Genomic DNA, 14,250 nt, shown 5'->3' on the forward strand with positions numbered 1-14,250 from the left:
GTCAGGAGATATTCTGATCGAGACCTCTAATAGTAAACACTCAGAGCGACTCTTGAATATTAATCTCTTTGCTGGAATACCAGTTACTGTGACACCCCACAGATCACTGAACACCTCTAAAGGAGTGATTTCTGATTGGGATTTAATAGATGTATCCGAAGAGGAGATGCTTGAAGAACTTAAAGAAGAAGGCGTTATACAGGTCAAGAGAATTTCCACCAGAAAAGAAGGAGTTCTGACTCCTACACGTAATCTCATTTTGACCTTTAATACACCACATCGCCCAGCATCCATTAAGGCTGGATATCTCGTCTGTAATGTCAGACCTTATATTCCAAATCCCCTACGGTGTTTCCGATGCCAGAAGTACGGACATTCCCAGACAGCTTGCCGGGGAACTCCTGCTTGTGCAAAGTGCGGGTCAGTTGATCACAACTGCGAAGCCTGTACTGCACCCCAACCGATATGCCCAAACTGCAAAAAAGATCATCCCGCTTACGCTAGAACATGTGAACGCTGGAAAACTGAGAAACTTATTCAGATTTATAAAACCAATCATAACGTGTCCTATCAAGAAGCTAAGCGAAATATCTCACCACCAAACCTTGCAAATAGATCTACGTATGCTCAAATCACCAAAAAATTCCAATCAACCGCATCGCAAACTGATCTAACAGTACCCCCAAAAGAGTCTTTCTCGAACTATGTAAAAACACTGTTCAATACAACTGAAACTCAGGCAGTCAATACGCCTATTTCTGTACCAATCGAAAATCACCACTCCCCGGATGAAGGGCACAAAGAAAAACAAATCGTAACTACTCACCAACAGGAAATGGATACTAAGGAAATACCCCCAGATGACCCGGTCCTACACATTTTTGTAGAAGAAGACATGGAAACAGAAAGGCCCTACTTTCGAAAGAAAGACAAAAACAAGAGTGAAAAACAGAGAACCTCAGCACCAAGAAAACGCTCGGAAAGTCTAACTAGAGATAAACAATGAACACAATAATTCAATGGAATTGTCGTGGTTTCCGTGCCAATATTAATGACCTATACGACCTTATCTCTAAATACACACCAATATGTCTCTGCCTCCAAGAGACATATTTCAAACCTCAAGACACACCAAAACTGTCTTATTACAATATCTTTAGAAAAGATAGAACTGATCAAAATACTGCACATGGTGGAGTAGCTGTTATAACAAACCCATTTGTTCCTGTCAAACAGGTCTTACTAAACTCTCCTCTCGAGGCAATAGCGGTCCGTGTAGCTGCTGACATCCATATTACAATCTGCTCCTTATATATTCCACCAAGCTATCCCATCCAACAAAATGATCTAAACAACCTCATAGCTCAACTCCCCACACCTTTCCTCATTCTGGGAGACTTAAATGGTCATCACACACTATGGGGTAACAACAATATTGACCAAAGAGGAAAACTAATTGAAAAATGTTTAGATGATAACAACCTTCTCCTTCTAAATGACGGCTCACCTACTTACGTTCACCTTCCTTCTGGAACATATACTGCAATAGACCTGTCTATCTGTTCTGCAAGTTTGTATCCTACTCTAAAGTGGACGGCAAACAATGATCCACTGCATAGTGATCACTTTCCCATTACAATTGAATTAGTAAATAAACCCTCTTATCAACTTACTAGAATTCCTCGGTGGCTAATTGATAAAGCAGACTGGGAGATGTATAAAAAATTAGCTAAAGTGGACCCTGAAATTATACAAAAATCCCCAACCAAGGAAGCGGTTGAGTATGTCACAAAAACTATACTACACGCAGCAGGACAAGCTATACCAAAATCCTCCTCAAAATTACCTGTACACCCAAAAATATGGTGGAATGACGAATGCCGTGCAGCAAAAAGAGATCAAAATAAAGCTTGGAATACTTTTAGGCGCTATCCAACCACAGCTAATCTCATTCAGTTTAAACGCGTTAGAGCAAGAGCCAGGTATGTTAGACGCAGTAATAAAAAGGCCGCTTGGATTCGCTTCACTTCAACCATCAATCAAGCAACTCCCACACACAAAATTTGGAAAACAATCAGGAAAATGAGTGGTAAATATCAAACGACACCTCAGCCTATCATGGAATGGAGAGGGCAGAACATTTCTGACCCCGCCCAAATTGCCAATATACTAGGAGAAACTTTTGCCAAAACATCAGCAACAGAAAGTTACATACCAGCCTTCAGAAGATTCAAAGCAAATTCAGAAAAACAAAAGTTAAACTTTTCTTCAAAAGCAGAAGAACAATATAACTTACCATTCACTATCCACGAACTACATAGAGCCTTGTCAACATCTAGGCGTAGCGCTGTAGGACCAGATAATATCCATTATTCAATGATACAGGAACTAAGTGCTGAATCACTGCAGTCACTTCTTGATCTGTTCAATAGGCTCTACCGGGAAGACACATTCCCTGAGCAATGGCACCACGCTACAGTCCTTGCATTCCTTAAACCTGGAAAAGACCCGACAAACCCTACTAGCTATAGACCCATTGCTTTGACCAGTTGCCTTTGCAAAATTCTGGAAAAGATGGTGAACCGTCGACTGATATGGTACCTGGAAAATTTCAATCTCTTAAATTCTGCACAATTCGGCATTCGACAGAACAGATCAACACTAGATATACTAGTAAAACTAGAGAATTCCATTCGGAATGCATTCCTTAGATCGGAACACCATGTAATGGTTTGCTTTGACATCAGCAAGGCCTATGATTCCACGTGGAAGTATGGAATACTCCGTGAGCTACATCGCCATGGACTTCGGGGCCATCTCCCGATTTTCATACGCAACTTCCTAGACAAGAGAACTTTCCAGGTTCGATTTAAAACTTCGCTGTCCAAACTATTTTTTCAGGAAGAAGGAGTTCCCCAGGGCTCTGTACTCAGCGCTACACTCTTTATAATTGTGATAAACACCATTGCTGAACAACTTCCGAACACTATTGATAAGGCACTGTTCGTAGATGACCTTAGTATTTCTTGCCATGCGAAAAACATGAATACGATCGAGAGACAATTACAAGGGGCAATAAATAAGATCAGTACATGGGCACAAACCAATGGTTTTCAGCTTTGTTCTCAAAAAACGTTGTGTATCCATTTTTGCCGACAACGTAAATTGCACCTACACCCGGAACTACAACTGAACGGAAAACCAATAGCAGTTCAACCCAGCATACGATTCTTAGGAATCACCTTAGATCATAAACTTACCTTCCTGGAACATATTAAAAGACTAAGAACATCCTGCCAACAAAAATTAAATATCATCCGGGTTCTCTCAGCAACAAAGTGGGGAGCTGATCGCCTTACCTTATTACGGCTATACAGATCTTTAATAAGATCAAAACTTGATTACGGGGCCCCAGTATATAGCTCAGCAAGGCCTAGTGTCCTTCGCTGGCTTGATCCTCTCCATCATAGTGCAATACGCATTGCTCTAGGAGCATATCGTACGTCACCAACACATAGTCTATATGCCGAAGCTCACGAACCCCCTCTCTCTATCAGAAGGCAACAACTTATATTACGCTATGCATATAAAATTAGATCTATGCCCGAACACCCAAATTGGGAATTACTTTTCACTCCCCAACACAGCAGGTTATACCATAACCGCCTTACTGCTAACAGACCGTTAGGTATAAGAATAAGACATCTTCTAGAAGAACTTAATCTGAGTTTTGATAATATCACAAGTACCCCTCCACTACTCCTTCCACCGTGGAGAATTACTCCACCTTTATGTGATAAATACCTTCATAAATGGGATAAATCTGCACTAAATAAAGAAAATTTTTTGCAATTGTACCATGCAGTGGTGGAGCAGTTTCCAAACTTCATTGTAGTTCATACAGATGGGTCAAAGAATGACACCCACGTTGGAATCGCCGCAGTTTTCCCGAACATAACATTAGCCTACAAACTGCCACATGAGTTCAGTATCTTTTCTGCTGAACTAATGGCAATTCAGGTTGCACTGAAGCATATCGAGTCCTCCAATATTGAAAGCAGCATAATATTCTCTGATTCTCTAAGTGCACTTCAAGCCCTGGAAAACACCATGAACATCACCCACCCTGTCGTTAAAGAAATAACAAACTCTTTATATACCTTATCTGAACTTGGAAAAACCATACACTTCTGTTGGGTCCCAGGACATATGGGAATTCCAGAAAATGAATTAGCGGACAGTGCCGCAAAAACGGCCGACTTACCACCTGATGTACAGTGGAGAGTTCCACATCACGATTATAGACAAATAATACAGGAAAAATGCATGTACCAGTGGCAATCAACATGGCAAAATCAACTTGAAAATAAGCTTCGAAGTATCAAGCCAAAACTTGAGCAATGGCCTTCAAGCCTCAGTGCAATTCGACAACAGGAGGTAATACTAGCTCGTCTCCGAATAGGTCACACTAATATTACTCATGGTTATCTTTTAAGAGGGGAGAATCACCCCCAGTGTGATCACTGTAAAACAGTACTTTCAGTGAAACATATCCTTGTGGAATGCGCAAAATTTGCAATAGAACGCCAGAATATCTTCACTCCAGCCACAACTGAAGACCCACTAACACTTGTTTCACTTTTGGGCAATAAAACAAATGTCTCAAAGATTTTTACTTTTCTCAAAGCGATCAATGTATACCACCTCCTTTAGCTAGTCAAAAATCAGTCTCCTGACCCTCGATCTATAACGAAATAGCAGAAATACTAACCTATGTATGGCGCACTATGGCCATAGATGCCCATGCGCCAAAAAAATCCCCAACCAAACAAACAAACAAACAAACCACAGAGTTGATACGTTGCTCTGGAGTTGCTGTTTCCCATGTGTAGTACTTTACATTTGTCAATGTTAAACTTCATTTGCCACCTCTCAGCCCATCTGCTCAACCTTTCCAGATCCTGTTGCAGCAGCATAGTGTCAGTCCTTGACAACCCTGCCAACCTTTGTATCGTCTGCAAACTTGGACATTAAGCTTGATATACCATCATCAATATCATTTATAAATACAGAAAACAATAATGGACCCAACACTGAGCCCTGAGGGATTCCACTAATAACATTAGTCCACGATGAGCAGTGTCCATTGATTACCACTCTCTGTCTTCTCCCCCTCAACCACCCCTTTATCCATAGCAGCAATTTGCCTCCAATGTCACACTGCTCCAATTTGTGTAGCAGTCTTCCATGTGCAACAGTATCAAAAGCCTTTCTAAGATCCAAGTATATAATATCAAAGCTATTCCCTGCATCCAGTTCTTTTGTGACTGCATCATAATATCCAATCAAATTGGTCAGGCAAGACTTCCCCTTAACAAAACCATGTTGTGTCCGAGCTATAACTGAAGTCTTGTCTAAATGATCCTGCAGTGCTTCTTTAACCAGTGCCTCCATTAATTTTCCTGGAACAGAAGTTAAGCTCACAGGTCTATAATTACTTGTGTCAGCCTTTGATCCTCCTTTGTGAATTGGGGTCACATTTGCACATTTCCAGTCTATGGGTACCTCCCCTGAGTCCAAGGAAGCCCTCATAATTATGGCTAAGGGTTTGCTTACTTCCTTTGCTGCCTCCTTTAATATAACTGGATAGATCCCATCCACCCCAGGTGCCTTTCTTGTTGTTTATCTTCAACAGTTTCTCCTCCACTTTACTCCCAGTTATTTCAAGATTCTGTAGCTTACTGCTAGAGTTGAATACACCTCTGGCATTCCCCTCGCTGAATAACTCCTCATGTGTGAATGTCGATGCAAAATATTCATTTAGTTTGTTAGCTACCTGAGCAGGGTCATCAACAGTTGACCCATCAATATCAAGTGGACCAATCTGATTCATCCCCTTCCTTCTAGAGTTTACATAAGTAAAGAACTCTTTGCTGTTTTTCTTTGCATCCCTTGCCAAGGATTTCTCGTAATCTGCCTTCGCCTGCCTAACCTCCTTTGTAACTTGGTTGCATATCAACTTGTATCTATCATAGGCTTCTGTGTCATGTGTTAATTTGTAAGTATCTCTGCCATATGCCTCATTAGTTCATCTGACATCCATTTTGGCCTAAACCTTGAACAATATTTCTTAGTTGGTATGTAAAGCCTAGTAGCTTCCAAGATTAATTCTTTGAATGCTTCCCATTTTGAATTTGCTGTTGGTAACATCATCAGTTGGTCCCACTGTATAGAATTTAAATACTGTCTCAGTCCATCGTAGTCGCCTTTACGGAAGCAATATCCCTTCCCTTTACCCCTAATGGTAGTTACCTCTTTGAGTAAATCCCACTTCAGCACACTGTGATCGCTGCCACCTAGTGGTTCATTTATCTGCAGATTCTTAATGCATGAAGAATCACTGCTGATAATAAAATCAAGAGTATTACTCCCTCTTGTTGCCTCCCGAACATGCTGATGTAGAAAACATCATCCAATAAATCCACAAAAGCCCTGCTAGTGTGTGAGTGACCAGCCCCCAAATTCCAGTCAATATCTGGGAAATTAAAATCTCCCATTATAAGACTCTCTGATTTACTGGCCCACTCTATTTCCCTGTACAGTTTCTTATTATACTCATCAGAGTCATTAGGCCTATAGCACACTCCTACTCTCAATTTTGATCTCCCAATGCTTATGTCACACCAAACTGACTCAACACTGCACTGTCCAGCAATGTCGACTGGCTTCACTTCCTTGGTTTTTATGTTTCTTAACTAATAGCATAACCCCTCCCCCCTTCCTATCCTGTCTATCCTTTCTGTAGACGTTGTACTCCCCAAATTGCAGTTCTGCATCCCTTATATCTGTGTGACACCACGTCTCTGATATCCCAACAATATCTGCCTTTGATGTTTTGAGCAATACCTCAAATTTATTTACTAAACTCCTAGCATTGGTGTACACGCACGTATACCTGCACCTGTTTCTATTCTTAGCTACCCTAACACAACCCATGTGTTTACTTGTACCGCAATGGCTCCCAGCAGTCTCTGAAATATCATGCATCTTGTGTTTCAGGCTTCTGCTCATTCTAATAGAAGCAGTGCAAGAATCTCTTTCACCTCTGCCAGTGGCTACTGTCAATCTATTGGTCTTTGTCTCCCCCCAAGCTAGCAGTTTTCCGACCCACCTAACACTGCCTCGATAGCATCAGCAAATATTCTTGCACCCTTTCTATTTAAGTGTGTCCCATCCCTGTAGAAGCAGTCTCTCCTGTTAACAAGTACAGTCCAGGCTGAAAAAAATTCTACCCCTATATAATATTGTATAATTCTGAATTAATATATTCATGTATGTGGGTGATAGATGACATTCATTAACCATTGCAATACCACCACTTTGCTTATTGGAGGCTTGAAATAGTGAAATCCATGTTTACTAGAGCAGCGGTTCCCAAACTGTGCGCCGCAGTGAACTCACAGGGGTGCCATGGGATATTTAAAATTTTCGAGGGAAACGCAGTGAGACTCTACATCTGTCAGACACCACACGAACTATTAGCTCAAGGTGGTTCACAGTTTCAACATTACTTATTGAGTTGTTTGGACCTAACTACTTAATAAACGGAACTGTTAGGTATTTCTTTTGGCCTCGGGCGCCATGAAAAAATTACTGCAACACTAAGGGTGCCGTGAACCAAGAAAGATTGGGAACCTCTGGTCTAGAGCAAAGCTTTGACAATCTTTAATCTCTTCCATCATGCAGTAGAATTGATGTCTTTTGCAGTTATGATGGGTATCATGGCGGCATCCAATTTCCCTTACATTTCAAGAGTAAAATTCTAAAACTGTGTTCACAGGCCATATTGCATTGTCGTTTAAGCATTAGAATGGTTCCATAAAAATTAAGTATGGACAAAGAAACAGACAAATTTTAACTTAAAATTTAGGCATAAAAAAAATGTGTGCCAAGATGGTGCCAAAATTTTCAGTGAAAAGCAAAGAATGAGAAGACTCCAATTTATGAAGATGTTTTGAAAAAAATTGAAGAAGTTACAGACTTTGAGTACTGTTATTACTTGTGCTGAAAGTTAACTGTTCCAGTACAACCCAGAAACTAAAAGACAGTCGATGCAATGGAAGACAAAACAACCCCAAAACAAAGAAAGCAAGATGTCAAAATCAAAAATTAAAACTAGGCTTCTTGTTTTCTTTGATATTAATGGAATTATTATGGCTGAATATACCCCACAAAATCACTATCAGTCAAATATACTGCATTGAAGTTCTGACAAGGCTATGTGAAAAAATTCTAAGGAACAGACTTAAATTGTTGAAAGATGGTTGGATGCTCCATAAGGACAATTCTCAAGCACACAACAGCTCTGTGTTCACCTGTGTCTGACCAAAAAAACAAATCCTTGTGTGTGAACGTCCATCCTACTTTCTAGATCTAGCCCCTTGTGATTTTTTTCTTTCCCCTAACTGAAAAGTGCACTTATTGAAGATATTCAGGAAAAAGGGACCAAAGCATTAAAAGCACTTCTAGAAGATGGTTTCCAGAAATGTTTCTATGCTTGGAGGAAACATATGGAACAGTGTGTGCAAGACTAAGGAAATTATTTTGAATGGGATAACAAAGAAGGAGAAAATATGTATGGCTGATATTCAGTTATTTCAAATTAAATTTAACTTAGATTTTCTCAATGAAGAATACAAGGCTGATTTAGTGTGTTGCTTTCCACTAAACTGAGAATGTTGCTGAATGGAATCAATCATAGAGATAATTTATTAAGAGCTATTCAATCATAGCTATTATTAGTCAGTCACTTTTAGGTTTATGCAAGAGATTTACTCCAAGGAGGGAATTTACTCCCACCCTTTAAAAAATGTGACTTTGGAACATGCTACTGACACCTAATGTCCTGATTCATCTTTGGACTAATCAAAACAACCCAATCCTTTTATTTTTATGATAGCAAAGTTTATTATTATGAAAGAAAAGTTTTAATAGTCAATTGTAAGATAATCTCTAAATGTTCACTCATATAAGATATGGAGGAGAATTCCCCTTTTGTGTATTACTTTGTTTTTTTTAATTTGCTTCCAAACACACAAAACAAGACTGCCAATTTTTTTAAATGTGGAGTCTGAAGACCAAGTGAGGTGTGCACTCAATAAAATAAAACAAAGCTGTTTATAAATAAAAACACTTCTCTGCATTAAGAGGATGTTTAATTCTGCAATAAATTTTACCGAAAATTAACATTAAAAAACATCATAAAAAACATCATCATAAAAATATTTCAGCACAAAAGCTTACTTTAAGATAAAAAATTGTTAAACTTTAAGTCACGGGTTACATCAACCACATTTGTTCTAATAAAGAACAGTTGAGTTGATTTCATTTTTAAGAATTTGTCACTTCGTCTAGTCGCGTCCCGACACAGAGTATCGGCACGTGACTAGATGAAGATTATATATTATATATCGTTGTTAATAAGGCTGTAATGGTGATAATGCTGCAATGAAATTTTACTCCGTGTTGGTATATTTACTCAGTATATAATATGTTTTCAGTGGTGGTGGGTTGTTTTGTGGTGGTGTATTTGATCCATGGATATTTCTGTAGTATGCAACTTTGCAGTGTATATGCTGCATTCAGAGAATCCTCAAATATCATTGTGTCCAGAAAGACAGCTACAGATCCATGAACACTTCTGACTAAATCATCTGTGTAGATGGGAAAGTTAGAATGTTCAGTTTGGTGTGCTGATTAGAGTTGCAAGAAGACAAAAGGTGGATTGTCGGCCTTCTCCTTCTTTCAGATGCCGAAGGAGAAGTCACAGGCTGGAACATGAGCATGTCAGTGTGGAGGTGGTCGCCTTTTCAATGATGAAGCCAACATCAATGAAACCATCTTCGAAATACATGCTAAGGAAGATATGAATACTTCACAACCCATATTCCCAAGAAAAGATAAACTAAAATTGGAATACTATAAACAGATTGGCTCTAAAAAGCAATCAGAAACACCTTCTACTTCTAAAGTTAAATAATGGATCATTTGATAAATCAGCATCATCCAGTAAGTATCTGTCTACAAGAAACTATCTCTCTCTCTCTCCATAGGTGATGCATTCAGTTAGAAACTATACATGTACAGGCATGACAGGATCACTACCCACAGTTTACATGGTGGTGTATCTGTATTGATTTACACTAAAATATTTCCCTTCCAGATATATTCCTCTACAAACCTCTTTAGTTGTTGCAGTACACCTCACTCTTAGAATAACACTTACCCTTGTATGTTCTTATCCTACAACTACTCTTGCCTTTCTGTGTGTTGGATGATTTTATGTGCTCACCAGTTATGGGGATCTTTACAGACAGACAACCGGGGATGCAAAATAGAGGCCTTTCTTGAAGAAATAGTCTAGCAGTGCAAGCATAATCTTGCACTGCTTAACACAGGCTCTCATACCTGTGTCTATTTTCTGGCATGCTCAACCTCTGCTATAGACCTATCAATATTCTCACCCACATTATTTCCAGACTTTGATTGGATAGTTTTAGACAACCCTTTAAATAGTGACCATTTTCCTATAATCTGTAAGCTCTGCACATAGAGACACTTACCAGTAAGCGGTCAAACTAAATGGAAATTCTCGAAAGCTGACTTGAATAGTAGTAGTGGCATGTGATGCAAGAAAGCAAGCGTATGAGCTTATGCAACATCAGCCAAAAAAAAAATAATAATAATAATAAAATAAAATAAAATTTGCACAACAATTCCTTCTAATTGTTTGTTCCAGCAATTAACCACCTGCTGGCTAAATGCAAATTTCTGCCCATCTATTCTACATCTGTCTTTCCTCAATTTTAATTTATGCCCCCTTAGGTTCGTAATCGGAATAAATATACATCCAGCATTACACTAGCTGATCATATCATCTAGCATCAAAAACATATCATCTAGCATCAATCCTTAGATGATGCTGTTAAACACATTGCATGTGCTGCTAAGAGAGAAAAGAAAGGTGTGGAATCTGTTTCAAAAGAATCCAACCCCTGCTAATCTCATAAACTAAAAGAAACCTTAAAGCACATGCCAGTTACATCAGGCAATAGGCTAAATAAAGTCTTGTATTCATTTTGTCTCATCTGTCACTTAAGACACAAGTGCAGGATTAATCTGGTGGAAAATAAGATGCCTTACTGGAAAGTTTCGATCAATTCCTTCCTCAATCATTGTCTCAAAGGACAGAAGATAACCCTTCCTGATGATACTACAAACATTCTCGCAAAATCTTTTGCTCACCATTTTGCATCAACTGCATATGATCCATCTTTCCTAAAAGTTAAATCAGTAACTGAAAAATATAAAATAAATTTCAGAATGAAGTCAGCCCTCTCTTATAATGAACCACTAACAATGTATGAATTAGAAGAATCTTAAAGAAATCAGTCAACAGTGCACCTGGTTTAGATGGCATATATTACCTAATGTTAAAGAATCTAAATGAGAGCACCCTTTACCCTCTCCTAAAACTTTTCAGCTGAATACTTATCACACATTACTTTCCTGGTGACATTATATAGTTTTACCCATTCCAAAAGCCAGAAAAAGACCAGTCAGACCTGCAATTATAGACCCATCTCACTTACTAGCTGCTTGGGTAAGACTCTAGAAAAAATGGTGCACAGTCACCTCATCTGGTATCTGGAAACTCAAACTACTATGAACCAGGATCCTTGTGAGTTTTGTAAAAACAGGTTTACCCTAGACCTTATGATAAAGGCTGAGGCGAATGTGTAAAATGCATTCATAAAGAATGAACGTTTGGTCGTGGTGAACTTAGATATAGAGAAAGCCGTTGAAACCATGTGGCATCCTTCGTGACCTACATGCTCTAAGACTATGAGGACATTTACCATTATTAATTCAGAGCTTTCTCGAAGATTGACCCTTTCAGGTCCATTATCATGAGTGCCACGCTCTTCGCAGTTAGAATACACACTCTAACAACAACCATCCCGAATTCCGTAGGAACTTAGCTTTATGCCAATGACCTCACTATTTCCAATCATTCCTAAAATATGTATTTCATTGAAAGGAAACTCCTGCTGTCAATAAATAAAACACAATCATGGATGTTACAAAATGGTTAACGACTGTCTCTACAGAAAGCTTTTGCTATACATTCCTTCAAGAAGTGAAAAATGCACCTGAATGATCCTGAATTTCATTTGGGGAATCATGTTATACCAGTCAATGATAACATCAAATTCCTAGGTTTAATATTAGATAAGAAATTAAACTTCCTAAAACACATACAGCATGTAATAACTATTTTTATGAAGAAAATGAATATCCTTAGACTGCTCTCTGTGATGTCATAGGGAGCTGACCGATACTCCTTTCTTCACCTGTATAGAACCTTAATCCGATCCCCAATAAACTGGTGCACCTATATATGACTCGGCTCGAAAATCAACATTACAGTCCCTCGGTACCATTCAGCACACTAGGTGCATTCTAAACATCGCCAGTCCATAGTCTGTTTCGATGCACATGAACCTCCATTATCCTTTCGAAGACAGATGCTTCTGCTTACATATGCAGCCAAACTTCTGAGTCTTCCCTGACATCCTATCTGGCATCACCTCTTTAACCCATCTTTCATGAACTGCTACAGGAATATACCAAATGAAAAAACCCACTGGAATCAGATTGAAGAATGTAATGTAGAACTGGAATGTCCCACTAGACAAATATCCACCCGGACACTGGAAAAATGGTGCCACTATGGTCCACATTCAAACTATTATGTGGTGACTTTTTTCAGAAATGGGGGAAAACAGGCGCTGGATAAAAATAAATATACAGCAGCTACATTCAGCTCATGCATCAGCAAACACACACGCTGTCTGCAAATATATACACTGATGGATCTAAATGTGTAGGTGCTGCAGTGGTCCTTCCAACTTGTGTTATCTCTGAAACTTTTCTCTAGTTGCAGTATTTACATTGTTAAACTTCATGCAGTCAAAATGACTATTTAAGATGTCAACAACATGTGTAATCAAGAGATAATAATCTATACCGATTCCTTGAATGCAGTAGCTGCTTTACAACACAAATATCCCTACTCTCATCCTATTTTGAAAGAAATCAGAACACAGTTGATAAATCTCACAGAACATTACACAGCAATAAGGCTCTGCTGGATTCCTGGGCATGTTGGAATCCAAGGAAATGAGAAGGCAGATCAAGCTGCAAAAAATCCACTCAACCCCATGTCTTCACCTTCCTTAGTTCCTGTCCTCTCCTACTGACATTGTGAATGCCTTAGCAGAATCTTTCTATATTTCTGCATCTTCCTCTTATGTGACCTCCTTTCAACAATTTAAACAAACATATTTTATAATTGAATTTTTCAACTAATCTCTCACTTCCATATAACCAGCCCTTTACTCTAGCTGAGCTCAAAGAATCCTTAAGCAAATCTCCAAATAGTGCAGCAAGACCTGACGGCATTCACTACAGTATGCTGAAACATCTGTGTGAAGAAGCTGATCTGTACATACTGTTGCTATTTTATAACAGGATCTTCTCAGAAAACACATACCCTCTCTCATGGCTTCGTTCCTATTTTTATGCTATACCAAAGCTAAGCAAAGATCCCTCTCTAGTTCAGAATTAAACTGATATCAGCGACAAGCTATTTGAGAAAAATCTTCGAAAGGATGGTACATAAGAGGCCTACCTGGATTCTAGATTCCCAAAATCTTTCTGATCACCAATATGGCTTCCATAAAAACAGGTCTACCTTACATTTACTTGTGAAAATTGAATCCAGCATACCCCATCAGGAGACAACATCTAGTGATGGCCAAACTAGATATTTAGAAAGCATTTTACACCACGTGGTATCATGGTATTATCAAAGATATGCGTCAGTTAGGGCTGAGAGGCTGTCTCCCTCAAATCATTCAGAACTTTTTAAAGTTACGTACTTTTCAAGTCTAATATGAATACATCCTGTCAGCATCTTACATTCAAGAAGAGGGTTCCATACTAAGTCCAACCCTATTTGAAATTAGGGTCAACAATATATTGGAAGATCTACCAAAAACTATTAAAGTATACATGTATGCAGACGACCTCACCATATCCTCCTGCCAATCACAAAATATGAATACTATTGAAAGACAGCTACAAATTGCTCTAAACAGAATAGAATTCTGAACTTCACGCAATGGA

The 14,250-nt window shown here is 38.9% G+C and overlaps 1 protein-coding gene across 2 annotated transcripts in view; it reads left to right on the forward strand.

The window, feature by feature from the left end:
* The window catches only part of LOC150081505 (uncharacterized), a 363,757-nt gene that overhangs the window by 313,699 nt on the left and 35,808 nt on the right, over positions 1 to 14,250 (forward strand). The window lies entirely within an intron of this gene.

This window comes from Mastigoproctus giganteus, chromosome 8 (genome assembly GCF_048544385.1).
Source record: "Mastigoproctus giganteus isolate SK-2022 chromosome 8, ASM4854438v1, whole genome shotgun sequence".
Taxonomy (NCBI): domain Eukaryota; kingdom Metazoa; phylum Arthropoda; class Arachnida; order Uropygi; family Thelyphonidae; genus Mastigoproctus; species Mastigoproctus giganteus.